This window comes from Ovis aries, chromosome 26 (assembly GCF_016772045.2).
Source record: "Ovis aries strain OAR_USU_Benz2616 breed Rambouillet chromosome 26, ARS-UI_Ramb_v3.0, whole genome shotgun sequence".
Taxonomy (NCBI): Eukaryota; Metazoa; Chordata; class Mammalia; order Artiodactyla; family Bovidae; genus Ovis; species Ovis aries.
Genome location: NC_056079.1, coordinates 7,834,468 through 7,850,440, shown reverse-complemented (window position 1 = coordinate 7,850,440; position 15,973 = coordinate 7,834,468). Strand labels below are relative to the sequence as shown.

Sequence of the window (15,973 nt, the reverse complement as noted above, 5' to 3'; positions counted from 1 at the left end):
GTAAGTGAGGAAATAAATACATGTGCTCAATGTACTAATTATGGAAAGGTCAGGGAGATCCCCTGGAGGAGGGCATGGCAACCCACTCCAGTATTCTTGCCTGGAGAATCCCATGGACAGAGGAGCCTGGCGGGCTACAGTGCATGGGGTCACAGGGTTGGACATGACTGAAGCAACTTAGCACACACACCCATGAACTTCACCTGAAACAAGATTCAAATTAGCTCTGATAAAGTCAATTAAAATAGGGCAAGAATTCTTGAATTAAAAATTCTGGGATGCCAACTTTTTAAAAAAATGGAAGATTTTTAGATTCCAAAGCTCAGGTTAGAGTACTGAGGGAACTTTATAGAGTATTTAAGGAAAACAGGAAGAACTAGATTGTGTAATATTTTGGTCAGTTGAACTGTGGGAGGAAACAGAAAAGTGAAGGCAGGTTATGTAAATTTTTCAAAATACATGTTAAAAGCCCTGATGAAAACACACTGAAGGATGTTCTACACCAGCAAGTGAAACCGTGGGTATAATCTGAATGTCAGATACTTGGAAGATGAAAAAGAATACAGAGCACACAGATTACAAAATCTACAGGAAGGATACAAAAGGTGGGGGGAGGCAAAACCAGAAAGCATCGAGGTATTGAAATCTTATTGTAGGAAGTATGTACTTGGTGTTAGTCCTTCTAATATATTTTTTCAAGCGGCAAGGGAATGTATTACAGAAATTTGACAGGGTACATCACTGTAAGCTGGAAGCATGAGTACTGACAGCGAGAAATGCAAATTTTTAATCAATATCGTTGTTTATAATGTAAGACTTGACCCTGCTGCTTTATTGGTGAAACCTTTCCTTTGGGCAAGAATAATCTAGGGAAGGATAAATGGCTAGAGCCTTGAACCTGAGCAATTAACAGAGGTCCTCCCTGGAAGAATCTGTGAATTAAGCCACAATATAATAGGAATCAATGTCTTCTTGGAGAGCAAACACTTTAAAGAAATCTATCACTTGCTTACTCAACTTTAGGCAACAAACTGTAATAAAATACAGATATTATAAAGCAGAATCAATAATCAGCAGGAAATCTGTACACTACTTAAAAACACCTGGGAGCAAACCCAAGCGTAAGCTATGAATCAAAAAAAAAAACAAACCATCTCCCCCTTCTACTCCTGTCTTTCTTCCTCCTACCCCTTTGCTGAGCCCTCAATTTCTCCAGTCACTACCCACCTTTACCATCTTCTTACATATAGAAATGCACAGATAACATAGTTACCTGACAAATAATAAGGCCAGTGTTGTCAAAACTATATCTTTTAAAAAACAGTAGCTTTTCCAAATGAGAATCAAATCCCATATATTGTGGCAGGTTAGGAACAAGCCAGAAATCTCAAAGGCCAGAAATAATCCAAGGTATATTAATCTTATCCCAGTCTCTCAGGATAAACGTCTTGGAGGGCTTTTTCATTCTTTTCTCCTTCATTATCTATACCTCCTTTTTTAACACAATTGTGTCTAATCTAGATTGTAATAACAACAACTTTTGGAGTACTTCTTTTAAGTCTAAATGAATATATTTCCTCTAATGTTCAAAACAATAAGGAAAGGTAGTCATTACAGCTTTCCTCTTGGAAGTAAAAGGATTAAGACCCAAAGACCTTCAGTGTTTGCCAAGGCCACAGAGTGGGCTAACGCCTTTACTAATCACCCGTCTCCCCCTCCCCCCCCCCCCCCCCCCCCCTGCCTCCCCCCGCCCCCCAGCAAGGCCTCATTGTCTCTTAATTACACCAAGAGCTTTGAGACTTTTAGATGTAACTCCCTTTTTAATCCATCCTTCACAGTAGCTCCCAAACAAAGCTTTCATATCAGAAATAATTTGTGAAATCTGTTTGATCTGTACTTTCAGAAGAATACAGTTGATGGGGAAAGGATCCAAAGGAGGGCAATTAGAGACATCAAGAAGAAGTGGAGACAACAGTGCTGACTGGTTTATGACTCCGAAAGTCAAAGCTGAGATGAGATATGACAGGTGCCAATAATGCAAGAAGAGGGGCAGGGAGTGAACCCAGACGAAGGCAGCAACTCGGAGAGCTGTTGTGAAGCTGAAACGAGTGATGAGCGCAGAACTTCTAGAGGTCTAAAAGGAGGAGGACTTAATGGGGTGAACAACAAACTTCTGAAAATTGTGCTCCCTGAGATGCGAAGTGTGAAAAACACAAATGACTTCAAGACGGATAAATCTACAGATCACAGCCTTGTAAAGGACCATTAAGGGATGCTTCTGCTATTTGGAATACATTGTAATTCTTTTGAGGTTAACATAATCTATGTTAGTTAATAACTAATATTAACTTCCTTTTTTAAAGAACACTCTGTGGCAATGGTTAGAGACAGCTTCACAGGCAGAGTGATCAAAAATCTCATTTTGCAGGGAAAGGCAGTACAGCTTGAGTCCACCCATGACTCCACACCTACCAACCTCATTAATTCACGTGTTCTTTCTAAGCTTGAGTTTCAACATCAGCAAACTGGGGGAAATGATAATTCCTATCTCAGAGTAAGACTGTGAAAAAGATCTACACCTGAGACATCGTATATGGTGAATAATGGTTACAGATCTATGACTCTTTCCTATAACTTTGAAATAAGGATGAGAATCAAGGAACAGGAAAGTGGCAGAGTAGGAGAAAAGGGATTATAAAAGTGGAAATAAGCCAAGATATTTCAAATAAGATATCTGTAACATAAATCCAACCAGTCCATTCTAAAGGAGATCAACCCTGGGTGTTCTTTGGAAGGAATGATGCTAAAGCTGAAACTCCAGTACTTTGGCCACCTCATGCGAAGAGTTGACTCATTGGAAAAGACTCTGATGCTGGGAGGGATTAGGGGCAGGAGGAAAAGGGGACGGTAGAGGATGAGATGGCTGGATGGCATCACCGACTCGATGGATGTGAGTTTGAGTGAACTCCGGGAGATGGTGATGGACAGGTATTATCATTGGGTAATACTCTGTAAGGAAGAAAAGACAAGATACAAAATTATATGCAGATGTAACTTTTTTCCCCCAAGATAATGGTGCTAGGCAGGGTCGCAGATAAAAGTGTAGGGAGCTCACACTCACCCTGCATGGAGTCCCATCTCAGGGGTCCAAAAGGAGAACAGAGCCTGGGACTGCAATCCAAGGTAAATGAGGTCCGTTGAAGGGAGCATAGGATTTCATATTCCTTCCCTGTTTCATACAAGTTTGATGTACTGATAGTTTAAATAAATAACTTAAATAATTTATTTGATCATTTAAAAGAGAGTAAAACTAGTAATAACAAATAAAAGGAGAGCAAATATTGTTAAGCCAGTGAAACCTCAGGCCTGACCATTTGCTCTTTGTCCACAAGCATCCAGAGAGTTAATTTAGGAAATTTTAATGGAAATGTTACTGGCTTCATGGTCAATAAGGCTGTGAAGCTGTTCCCTGCGGCAGCTCTGAAAGCAACGGCGGAAAACTAGCACAACTCAAGACGTTTATTTCCAGCCATTTCCTTTGCCTGCCTGAAAGTCCTCTCTATGTCATCAATCTCCTGATATACTCTTAAAAAATCATTATCCTCTTCTTCTGACCTGGAGGAATTCTCTCCTTCTCGTTCGGACTCTGACTATCAGTCACTCTTGGGTGGTATATGAGACAGCTTGATAACAGCTCAGAACTACAGTCCATATGAAGGGAGAAAAATACTTTTTCCCCTCCTAGTCTCATCTTAAGTTCCATCTAGTAAGGTGTTCAAATGACACTTTGTGAATAGTTTTACCAACCAGGCTAGAGGGCTAGCGCCCACAGACCACAGCCATGGATTTTTGCCATTAGCTCCCTTGGTGTCACTGAGACTTTCTTGGCTTGTTTTATTTTTGAAGGAAAGAAAAAGAAAAGTATGCTCAGGTGTGGGAGGGTTAGCATAAAAAATGATAAGTTATCTTTAAAAGGATTTTATATTTTTTCGTAGGAAAAGATGTCATAAGCAGAAAATTTATTTTTATAATACTGCTACCCTTTGCTTTATGGTCTAATATTTATCAGGAAATCCTGTCCCTTATAGAGAGCTATCACATATTTATATCAACAGGCTTAACTCTTTGTCCATTGATGCTAGAATAGTCTATCCAGTAAAATTCAAAATCGAGAAAAGTTCTATGTACAAGAAGGAATTTAATACATCACAATATGATTTTCTTTGCTTATCAGTAAATGCAAAAAAAAAAAAAAACCCACCATGTGGATTCTTTACCAAGAACAAGTTCATATAGCAATCAATAATCATTTTAAACAAAGAATAGAATAAATTCTCAATAAACCAAACGGCTTCAAGATAAAGTACTGTGATGAACCAAGAAGGAAACATTTTAAAATAAATGCATTGTTAGACATGTTTTAAAATTGCACTGATACTTCTCTAGGTCAGGCAGGGGATTGCAATCTTTGTGATTCAAATACTTTAACTCTGAGAGAACAGCCTTTTGATCACCATTCCCATTATGGGAGTAATTACAAAAGAATGATTTAAAACTATACCTACTCTAACCTAGTCCCCTGATTATTTTTTAAGAACAAATGGGAGATAAGCTTTTTATTTTTATATTTGTCTTTTAATAAAAAGCAATGCAATAAGGTTAAAACAAAAAAGGCCAATTAATTGTACAAACTAGGTGATAGTTCATTAATGCTTTATCATCTTCTTTGTTTAAAGTCTAAAAAGTTTTCTTATAGAGTTTAAACTTTGAATGAGATGGAAGAATGGTAAGTATTCTTAGCACATCAATGAACTTGTGAAAAGCCAGAATAATAAAATTTAAAATAGGAACAAACACTTGAAAACAGGTTCAAATACCACTGAGACCAAAGTTTCTCAACTTTACTGACAGTAGAAACACCTAGGAAGCTTTTTTAAAAAATACTGAGCCCCACTCTCAACAGCTGTGACTTAATCAGCCTGGCTTGGGACCTGAGCAGCAGTATTTAAATAATCTTTCCATTCTTTTAATATGCAACCAGCGCTGGGCGTGCCCTGTATCAGGCCAGCACTTCAGGCATGGCACATGGGCCCTGAGGGTTCCTGAGAAAGTCCCACATGGTCCATGAAGTCTAAACATTTGTCATGATAATATTAAGGCATTGCTTGCCTTTTTCACAGTACTGATGCTAGCAATAATGGGTAAAATAGCTTGCTTATTAGCATAAACAGAGTGGTACCAAACCATGCAGGTTGTCATCCTATTTTTCACCATCACATACTTGTGGCTAAAGGAAAAAAATTGCCAATTCCTCTTAAGAATGCCCTTGATGAGGCAGAAAATAGTACCAATTATTATTAAATGTCAACCCTTGACTATATGTCTTTTTTTAACACTGCCTGACGAAACGGGAACTACCCATAGAGTACGTCAGCTCAATAGTGAAGTGCAGTGTTATCATGGGGAAAACACTGTGACTGAGTTTTGAGCTAAAACTGGCCAATGTTTTTGCAATGCACCAGTTTTTCTAGTAGTCATGTATGGATGTGAGGGTTAGGCCATAAAGAAAGCTGAGCACTGAAAAATTGACACTTTCAAACTGTGGTGGTGGAGAAGACTCTTGAGAGTCCCTCGGACTGCAAGGAGATCAAACCAGTCCATCCTAAAGGAAATCAGTCCTGAATATTCATTAGAAGGACTGATGCTGAAGCTCCAATACTTTGGCCAACTGATGCAAAGAGCTGACATTGGAAAAGACCCTGATGTTGGGAAAGATTGAGGCAGGAGGATAAGGGGACGACAGAGGATGAGGTGGTGGTTGGATGGCATCACCGACTCGATGGATTTGAGTTTGAGCAAACTCAGGGAGATAGTAAATGACAAAGAAGCCTGGTGTACTGCAGTCCATGGGGTCACAAAGAGTTGGACATGACTTAGCAACTGAACAACAACAACAACAAATGTTTTATTTCAACAAATGATTAGTAGATAAACTATAGTTATACAGATCTGGGTATTGGACAGCTATTACACTGAAAATAAGTAAAGTAAGCCTGGTATGTAAAAAAAAAAAAAAGAAAAACAATTGTCAGCATGAGTTATCAGTGATAACATTTGAGTTTTTACATGAAGATTAGATTTTGGAATAATTACCTTTACAACTATGAGATTTAACAGCTTCTCACCACTTGACTTTTCTTGTGAAATCTGTAGTTATAATAATAAATATATTTTTATATCATTAATGAAATCATCAATATTTGTAAGAGCTACATGAATCAGTTATTCAGTATTTTCCAGATGACTAACACAGGATGTTACAATACTATGCACAGGTAAAAGAGTCATTCAAGAACGAGACAAGCCAGTGTAATGGAGTAAAAGAAGCTCACTGATAGGGCTTCAGTTTCTCCACTGCATGCAGCATTTAAGAAATCACCACTTGTCAAGATTTGGTGTTTTATCAAAGAAGAAAATTCAAAATTAGCTGAAGCAAAGCAATTAAAATACTCTCCCTTTTCCAAGGATACAGCAGCTGTGTGAGGCCACAGTTTCTCTTGGAACATCAATTAAAAGAACAGATTGCAACGTGAATTCAGAAGCAGAAATGAGAATCCAACACCCTTTCTCTGAGCCAGCCATTAAAGAGCTTTGCAAAAATGTAAAGTGATATATCACTTCTCTCACTAAATGTGTTTCTGTTTTGAAAAATCTAGCTATTTTCCACAAAATATTTTGTTAGGATGTAATGGGTTAAATATTTTTTACTTCACAAATAGATGGTTGCAATGTCTCCATTTTAAGTTTCAATATGGTAAATATTGACAGATATAACAAACATCTACACTGTGATTCTCAGAAATGTTTACGAGTGTCTTGGGGTCCTGAGAACAATGTATGTGAGAACTGCTGCTGTAAACCCCAGAGACAGCTAACAGCGTGGTCACATGACTGCTCTGACCAAGCAAGGAAGCTGAGCAAACTGACACGGGAACTGAGGGCAGCCAGGAGACTGTAGAGGAACCATGCGACACCGCCAGACCAGAGAGATGGTCCTCATGGTGGAGAAAACTGACGGCAGTTCAAGCACGAAAAGACTCATAGCTGAACCTGAGACTCGATTAGGATCTGTGGAATGGAAGATGCAAGCATTCTGACTGATCCAGAGGAAATTATTCTGATTTTTAAAGCAAGGAGTTAGAGTTCACTCAAAGAGTTGGTCTTGGAGTGACAGCTACTGATCCATATGCCCCATGGTGATTTATGGAGTAGGGAGCCTGGAAGAAGGGCCCCTTAATTAGAAATTAAGTCCTGCTTTGCTCTGGTAGGCTTCTTTCTTGCCTCCAGATTCTGTTGGTAATTCAAAACAGCCTGTCTCATTTCCAGTATTTTACACCTTGTACGGGGAACTCTGGGAACTCCATGCAGTTCTGTTTATTGTCTCAGTCTTGAACGTGGTGTACGACGTATGTTCACAGGTTTGACATCTCTGGGAGTGGGAAGGAGAACCCAGTCGTGGAGCTCTTGAGTGGAGTTCCAGGGCCCTCAGCATGTCTAAGAGCATCCATTCACGCTCAGAGAAGGCAAAGACTGCCGCTTATGAGCTAAAGATTACAAATAACGAGACAGTTTCAATCTTTGGGGTATGATCGGTTTTGCAGAAAGTTAAGAGGGTTCCTTTACTCCTGGACTCTTCACTGGGTTGGATAAAATACATTTTCGAGAGCTGACTGGTTTGCTGCTTGCTTAGCCATGTTCCTGTGAAGTGCTCCTTGAAAATCAAATTGCCACGTTACATTTGCATTGTGTGGTATGCCTGGAGTGCTGTCCTTTGAAATAGATTGGTCAGGGTTGCTATTCACAGAAGAGCAAAAAGCAATCAGCTTGATATTGCTACTGAAATTTTGCTCTCGTGGAGAGAATGCCAAAGTGATTATCAGAGACTCCTCTTGAAGAATGAAAGAGCTGAGTAGCGGATGAAGCGTGCACACACGTATACACACACACACCTCTCTCCTTGACCACACAGTTATTCAGCATAGTACTCACATTCTCGGGTACAGCGGAAGAGTTCTCCTACAGTCTCAGGATGAAGGCAACGTCTCCCTGACACTCATTTATCGTTTTGCTTCTGACGCTTTTGTGCACCAGATTCATCCATCAGTCACCTGTCGTTGGATGAGTACAGGCTGCCCTTGTGGCCTCTAAAGAAAGGAAACACACTCCATTTCCTGAGGGTCAGATATAAAAAGTCAGCTTTCAAGACATTTTCTGAGACTTATGGAATTCTTCATATTGGGCTCATTTTGTAATTCCATTGGCGGGGGGAAATAATTGCAAACTGGCCTTATAGATGCATCTGAGAAATCACGGTGGAAATATATCAACATCCAAGAGGTCAATATTGTCCCTCAAATATTTTTCTGAGGAAGGCAATGCTGAAGGCAATACATGGACCCAAAAAGCTACTAACAGTTTAACTTTGTGTTCATACAGCATGATGTCTAGTGAGTTAATCTACCAGAGGTCTTGAGTATCTGAATTAATTGTGCTTATAGTGAAATAATAAAATTTCATGAAAAGGTCTGATCAAAATAAAGGTTTCTTTCACTGGTTATGAGATTTTCCGATCATCAGACTTCTCTACAAAAGGGAAAAATACTGTTAATTAATCAGCATAGAGGAAGAATTTCTCTGGAGGAGGCAAGCTAACAAGACAAGCTGCTCAATGAAGGTAGGTGGTCTTATGTGCCAAAGGAAGCTTTTGGAAGTTCTCTTCTGTTTTTCTTTCTTCAGTGACCAAGGGAATAAAGTAATTAGATGAAAGGTAGGCTGTGGAAGGAGATGGTCAGAGGTTTGATGTTTGAGGAGAAAAGAGGAGACATCCAGGTTGGAAGAGAAGGGACCGTGACTGCTCGAAGACATTCAGAGCCCACTTGTTATTAGAATTAGTCACTGCAGGCTGAAAGTGAGACTCATGGTGTGACTGAAATGCCATCGTATTTAGACTCAGAGAGACTGAAGCCTGACAGACACATGAATTTAACCAGGATTATAATTTAACCAAGCAGGCAAAATGGTTATCAGGATTGACCATGAACTCAGTTGGATAAGAAGAGCGATAGGGGTGCACAGGTGAGCAAAGTGAGAGAGTAGTAAGTTTAATTAATTTTAGGTCGTGGTTGACTAGAAACATTGTTGGAATTGAACTAAAGACTGAGATCTCTACAGATAGGGAGAATCATTTGTCTTCAGCCTTTCTTTCTCAAGACATAACTTTATAAAGAATAGGTAAGTATTTATGCAAATTTTTCCTTGCTTTTCTTTGTTTATTATGATTAGAAAGATCTTTCCATGACAAGTTTAAAAAATGTTTGGGCAAACTTTTAAAATTTAGCTTTAATACATTTATTTTTCAATATTTAAAATCTTTGATTCATCTGGAATTTAGTTTGGTATGAGGAGTGAAGGAGTTGGGATTTTTTCATCTGAATGGATAATTCGTCTCTTAATTCTTTTTTCCATTCAAAGATTTCCTAACTATTTCCATAAGATTAAAAAAATGACATATATATTCAGAATAGGAGAAAATGGCTTGACCCTTTTTATGCAGTCAAAAGTATCCAGAGTTAGCTTAGCAAATTTTATTACTGAGTACTTTTGAATAAAATTATAAAATGCAACTGAAGAAAAAAACTGTAAACTTGATTAAATAGAGAGACATAACAAATACCAAGTTCTTGGAAAGGAAATTTCCCCATTGTAAATATGTCAGTTATTTCTAAATTAAACTAGAATGTCATTTGATACAATCAGAATCTGAAAAGATTTCTTTGCAGAAAAATCTTAATAAAATAATTCTATAATTTATCTGGGAGAAACAAAATGTAATAAGAGATTCAGATTTTGCAATAATAAGTATTTAATACACTCACAAAAAAACAAGCTTTAGAACTAACAAATTAAATTCAAAATTTTATTGGAAAAATAAGACCATGTCAATGGTAAAATCATTAACTTTTCTATATTAAAGCATGAATAAATATTAACATCATGAAAATAGAATAAAAACTCCAGGAATATGCTAAAATATGTGGAAATGTATAATGTGGTCACAGTGCTTCAATTTAAAAAAATGATGAATAATAAATAAGTGATGCCATGAAAGATCATTATATCAATTGACCTACATAGGAACAGATTCTAAATTGATAAAATACTGGCATAAGTAATAAAACTGTATTATCTAAAAGGTAAAGCCATACATTGACATGAATCCACCACGGGTGTACATGAGTTCCCAAGCATGAACCCCCCTCCCACCCCCTATCATCTCTCTGGATCATCCCCATGCACCAGCCCCAAGCTGGTCATGTCAATGTATGGCAAAACCAATACAGTACTGTAAAGTAAAATAAAGTAAAAATAAAATTTAAAAAATATATATATTAAAAGAAATTTTTTAAAAAAAGAAAAAAATGGAAACATGTATACTATCATGTAAGAAATGAAGCACCAGTCTATGTTGGATACAAGATACAGGATGTTTGGGGCTGGTGCACGGAGATGATCCAGAGAGATGATACGGGGTGGGAGGTGGGAGGGGGATTCAGGATTGGGGACTCATATACACCCATGGCAGATTCATGTCAATGTATGGCAAAACCAATATAGTATTGTAAAGTAAAATAAAGTAAAAATAAAATTTTAAAAATATATATATTTAAAAAAATTTAAAAATTAATGAAAATAATAAAAAAATAAAAATAAAAGGTAAAGCCTTTCTAAATATGACACAAAAGCAAAGGTCATAAAATTTTTAAAGTATTATATTTAAATATATTAAAATTTTTGGCATGTATAAAAACATTATATGCAATGACAAAAGAGAAGAATCTTTCCAACCCATAACAACACCATGGGCTAACTGAATTTAGATAAAGCCTACCCTTAAATCAAAAATAAATTCCCAAAAATACAAATATAGAAGATGGGTGTAAAAACTTACCTAAAAGAAAATATAAGTTTCAAACATGAAAATGTGCTGGGTGTGCTACAGATCATAATAGAAATGCAAATTAAAATTAAACTTTTCTATCAGTTTGGCAACAATCAACCTGTTTGAAAACTATTTTGATGGGGATGCAGGAGCAGCTGTCATTTTATTTTTTCCAGTAGAGAGGCAAATAGATGTACAATAGGCTGCATTGGAATGCACTTCAGATCTAATAATTCTACCTAAAGAAATTTGTCTTACATTTATTACCACTTGTATTTATGTGAAAGGTGACTTACTGCAGCCTTCATGTTTATTAGTAACAAATGGACTGTACAAAACCCTATCATGGAATATTATGGGCTTCCCAGGTGGCTCGTGGTAAAGAATCCACCTGCCAATGCAGGAGATGTAAGAGACTAAAGTTCGATACACGGGTTGGGAAGATCCCCTGAAAGAGGAAATGGCAACCCACTCCAGTATTCTTGCTTGGAGAATTCCATGGACAGAGAAACAGTCAACAGGGCCACAAAAAGTTGGACACAACTGAGCATCTTCCAATCCTCATCTATCATGAAATATTACAGAGTTTCATCAAAGTGTAGGAGCAGAAATTATGTACATTTGCTTATATATTTATAATGTATCTTTTTTAAAGATACACACAACAGAACACACACATTCCAAATACATGATGACTGTGCTTGGGAGAAATGATTTGCTGAGAATCAGCAGATTCTAATGCTACATCATTTTAAATTTTGGAATTCTAAACCACATTATTGTACTACATATTTTAAAAAATGAGAAATGGAAAAAGAGAAAGGGAAAGAAACCCCTTTGATGAAGATGTATTCTGAATATCTCCCTCAAATTATGTCTGAAAATGTTTTTAGTTTCATTCTCATTATTGAATTTTGCTAGGTACTCAATTGTTAATTGATAGCTATTTCCTCTTGGAAGAATTAATCATACTGTATCTAGCTTCAGTAGTTGGTGTTTAGAGTTAATTCTGTTATCTAATTTTCCTGACCTTGTGTGCAACTTATTTTCTTGGAAAGTTTTCAGAACTCTTTATCTTTGGGGTCATTAATTATCCAAATAATGTGTCTTTGTGTGGATTTATTTTTACTTATTCTGCTTGAAATTCACTGTACTTCTAAATCTGATGATTCATAAAGATATGATAAAGATCACCATATATTTAAAATTTTCATCACTTTTAAAAATTTCTCTCTCATTGTTTGTCTTTATCTGTATTAACTTTGTTAATTGTAAGTTAAAATCATTTAACATCTAAGCATTTCTTAATTTGAAGATTTAAATTGATGAAAGTGGGGAAAAACCACTAGACCATTCAGGTATGACCTAAACCAAGTCCCTTATGATTATACAGTAGAAGTGAAAAATAGATTTAAGGGACTACATCTGATAGACAGAGTGCCTGATGAACTATGGATGGAGGTTCATGATACTGTACAGGAGACAGGAATCAAGACAATCCCCAAGAAAGAGAAATGCAAAAAATCAAAATGGCTGTCTGAGGAGGTCTTATAAATAGCTATGAAAAGTAGAGAAGCAAAAAGCAAAGGAGAAAAGAAAGATATACCCATTTGAATGTGGAGTTTCAGAGAACAGCAAGGAGAAATCAGAAAGCCTTCCTCAGTGATCAATGCAAAGAAACAGAGGAAAACAACAGAATGGGAAAGACTAGGGATCTCTTCATGAAAATTAGACATACCTCTATTGAACATTTGCTCAATAAAAGACAGAAATGGTATGGACCTAACAGAAGCAGAAGATATTTAAGAAGAGGTGGCAAGAATACACAGAACTGTACAAAAGAGATCTTCACGACCCAGATAATCACGATGGTGTGATCACTCACCTAGAACCAGACAGCCTGCAACGTGAAGTCAAGTGGGCCTTAGGAAGCATCACTACGAACAAAGTTAGTGGAGGTGATGGAATTCCAGTTGAGCTATTTCAAATCCTGAAAGATGATGCTGTTAAAGTGCTGCACTCAATTTGCCAGCAAATTTGGAAAACTCAGCAGTGGCCACAGGACTGGAAAAGGTCAGTTTTCATTCCAATCCCAAAGAAAGGCAATGCCAAAGAATGCTCAAACTACCGCACAATTGCACTTATCTCACACACATGAGTAAAGTAATGCTCAAAATTCTCCAAGCCAGGCTTCAGCAATACATGAACCAGATGTGAACTTCCAGATGTTCAAGCTGATTTTAGAAAAGGCAGAGGAACTGGAGATCAAATTGGTAACATCTGCTGGATCATCGAAAAAGCAAGAGAGTTCCAGAAAAACATCTATTTCTGCTTTATCGACTATACTAAAGCTTTCGGCTGTGTGGATCACAATAAACTGTGGAAAATTCTGAAAGAGATGGGAATACCAGACCACCTGGCCTGCCTCTTTAGAAACCTGTATGCAGGTCAGGAAGCAACAGTTAGAACTGGACATGGAACAACAGATTGGTTCCAAATAGGAAAAGGAGTACTTCAAAGCTGTACATTGTCACCCTGCTTATTTAACTTCTATGCAGAGTACATCATGAGAAACGCTGGGCTGGAGGAAGCACAAGCTGGAATCAAGATTGCTGGGAGAAATATCAATAACCTCAGATATGCAGATGACACCACACTTATGGCAGAAAGTGAAAAACTAAAGAGCCTCTTGATGAAAGTGAAAGAGGAGAGTGAAAAAGTTGGCTTAAAGCTCAACACTCAGAAAACAAAGATCATGGCATCTTGTCCCATCACTTCATGGCAAATAGATGGGGAAACAGTGGAAACTGGCTGATTTTAGTTTTGGGGGCTCCAAAATCACTGCAGATGGTGATTGCAGCCATGTAATTAAAAGACACTTAACCCTTGGAAGGAAAGTTATGACCAATTTAGACAGCATATTGAAAAGCAGAGACATTGCTTTGTCAACAAAGGTCCGTCTAGTCACGGCTATGGTTTTTCCAGTGATCAAGTATGGATGTGAGAGTTGGACTATAAAGAAAGCTGAGTGCCAAAGCATTGATGGGTTTGAACTGTGGTGTTGGAGCAGACTCTTGAGAGTTCCTTGGACTGCAAGGAGATCCAACCAGTCCATCCTGGGTGTTCACTGGAAGGACTGATTTTGAAGCTGAAACTCTAATACTTTGGCCACCTCATGTGAAGAGCTGACTCATTTGAAAAGACCCTGATGTTGGCAAAGATTGAAGGCGGGAGGATAAGGGGATGACAGAGGATGAGATGGTTGGATGGCATCCCCGACTTGATGGACATTAGTTTGAGTAAACTCTGGGAGTTGGTAATGGACAGGGAGGCCTGGCATTCTGAGGTTCATGGGGTTGCAAAGAGTCAGCTACGACTGAGTGACTGAACTGAACTGAAGCATTATTTAATTGGATTGCAAATTACTGTCAATGGCAAAGCAATAATTTATTGGGCAATATTTTTCATGCTTCATCTACCCTAAATGTCTCATGCTTCATTTCATATTTTCCATATATTGTGCTGCATATGTGCTTTCTGTGCTGTATTTGAGTGATTTCTTTTGTACTATCTTCCCGTTTATCATCTTCCCTTCTGTCATGTAATGCTGTTGAATTTATTCACTCCTTTTTAACTCCATTGATTATATAAATTCTAATGTAGAATTTAGTATTTAAAGACTCTACCCTCAACAGGGCTTCCCCAGTAGTGCTAGTGGTAAAGAAGCCTCTGGTCAATGCAGAAGATGTATGAGACGTGGGTTTGAGCCCTGGGTTGAGAAGATCCCCTGGAGAAGGAAATGGCAATCCAATCCAGTAATCTTGCCTGGAGAATCCCATGGACAGAGGAGCCTAGTGGGCTATAGTCCACAGCGTCGTAGAGTCAGGCATGACTGAAGCAACTTAGCATGCACGCACACGCCCAACAGCCTCCATAGCAATCCTGCAGGCAGATTGGGTGGGCAAACACCTGAAGAGGGAGTCAGCCAGGCTGCACACAGTGGAGATGAATGCAGAACCCAACCTCCTGCCTGGATGATTCACTGAGACTCCTACCTCCTCAGCCCCCACCTTCCCTTTAAACACTGTCATGGCTGAGTAGAATCTTTGGAGCTGGTCTCCAGGTTTGAGTCTACCTCCTACCCAGATTGCTGGCTTTTCTGATGAAAGCACCTTTCATTTCTACTGACACTTGCCTCTTGAATTACTCGCTTTTGAGTGGTCAGCAGCTGAACTTGAGTTTGGTAACATTTTGATGTTTGTGTGAAGAAGAGAAAGAGATGAATCTATAGTTCTCAATGATAACTGCTTTGGTTTTCTTTAGTCTAAAGGCACCTTCATTTATTTAAATATTTTACTTGAAATATTTTAAGTTTTCCGTTAATCAGAATGTCTCAAGCATTATACTGCTGTAATGAATCACTTAAATTGCCAGGTTGTATTTTAAAACTTTGGTTGTATGAATATTTATAGTAAAACAACAAGGACAATGATTTCTATTTTTATAATTAATGAGAAGATCTGCAAAACTGATTCCAGTTAGTAAAAGCGACTGCAGTGCATCCTCAAAATTTTGTCAAAGTGAATATGGTATAATTAGAAGAGCAGTGGAAGTGTCCTTATTAAAAGCTGAATCACCTACACTTTTAAGGTGGAGCTGAGCCACCAATAACAAGATGCTGCATGGGCTATTTTAAAATTACCCTCCTTCTCACTGCACAACTCCCTTTCTTAGTACATTTTCCCACAATTTTCAAAATATTTCTCACTTTTAACTCATTAAATACTTTCTTGATTGGAGCAATTAAGCCTGAATTTGGATCTCCCAGTGTGACTGTGAGGACAGTATTTACATGATTAATTACATTTAATTATAGTATATATATATATATATATATATGGTCTTAAACCTAGCCTATCAACTTCTTTTATTCTTTAGGTTGAATCTGTCATCTTCCTGAACTTTTATGTCAAT

The 15,973-nt window shown here is 37.7% G+C and overlaps 1 long non-coding RNA gene across 1 annotated transcript in view; it reads right to left on the bottom strand.

Moving 5' to 3' along the window:
* Positions 1 to 1,790: 1,790 nt before the first annotated feature.
* LOC121818103 (uncharacterized) overlaps positions 1,791 to 15,973 on the bottom strand; it is a 30,777-nt gene continuing 16,594 nt past the window's right edge. Inside the window, exons 2-5 of the long non-coding RNA XR_009598701.1 lie at positions 8,050 to 8,204; positions 6,154 to 6,207; positions 3,122 to 3,229; positions 1,791 to 3,009 (exon numbers count right to left, since the gene is read on the bottom strand). This is a non-coding gene — a long non-coding RNA (uncharacterized LOC121818103). The remainder of the gene's footprint in view (positions 3,010 to 3,121; positions 3,230 to 6,153; positions 6,208 to 8,049; positions 8,205 to 15,973) is intronic.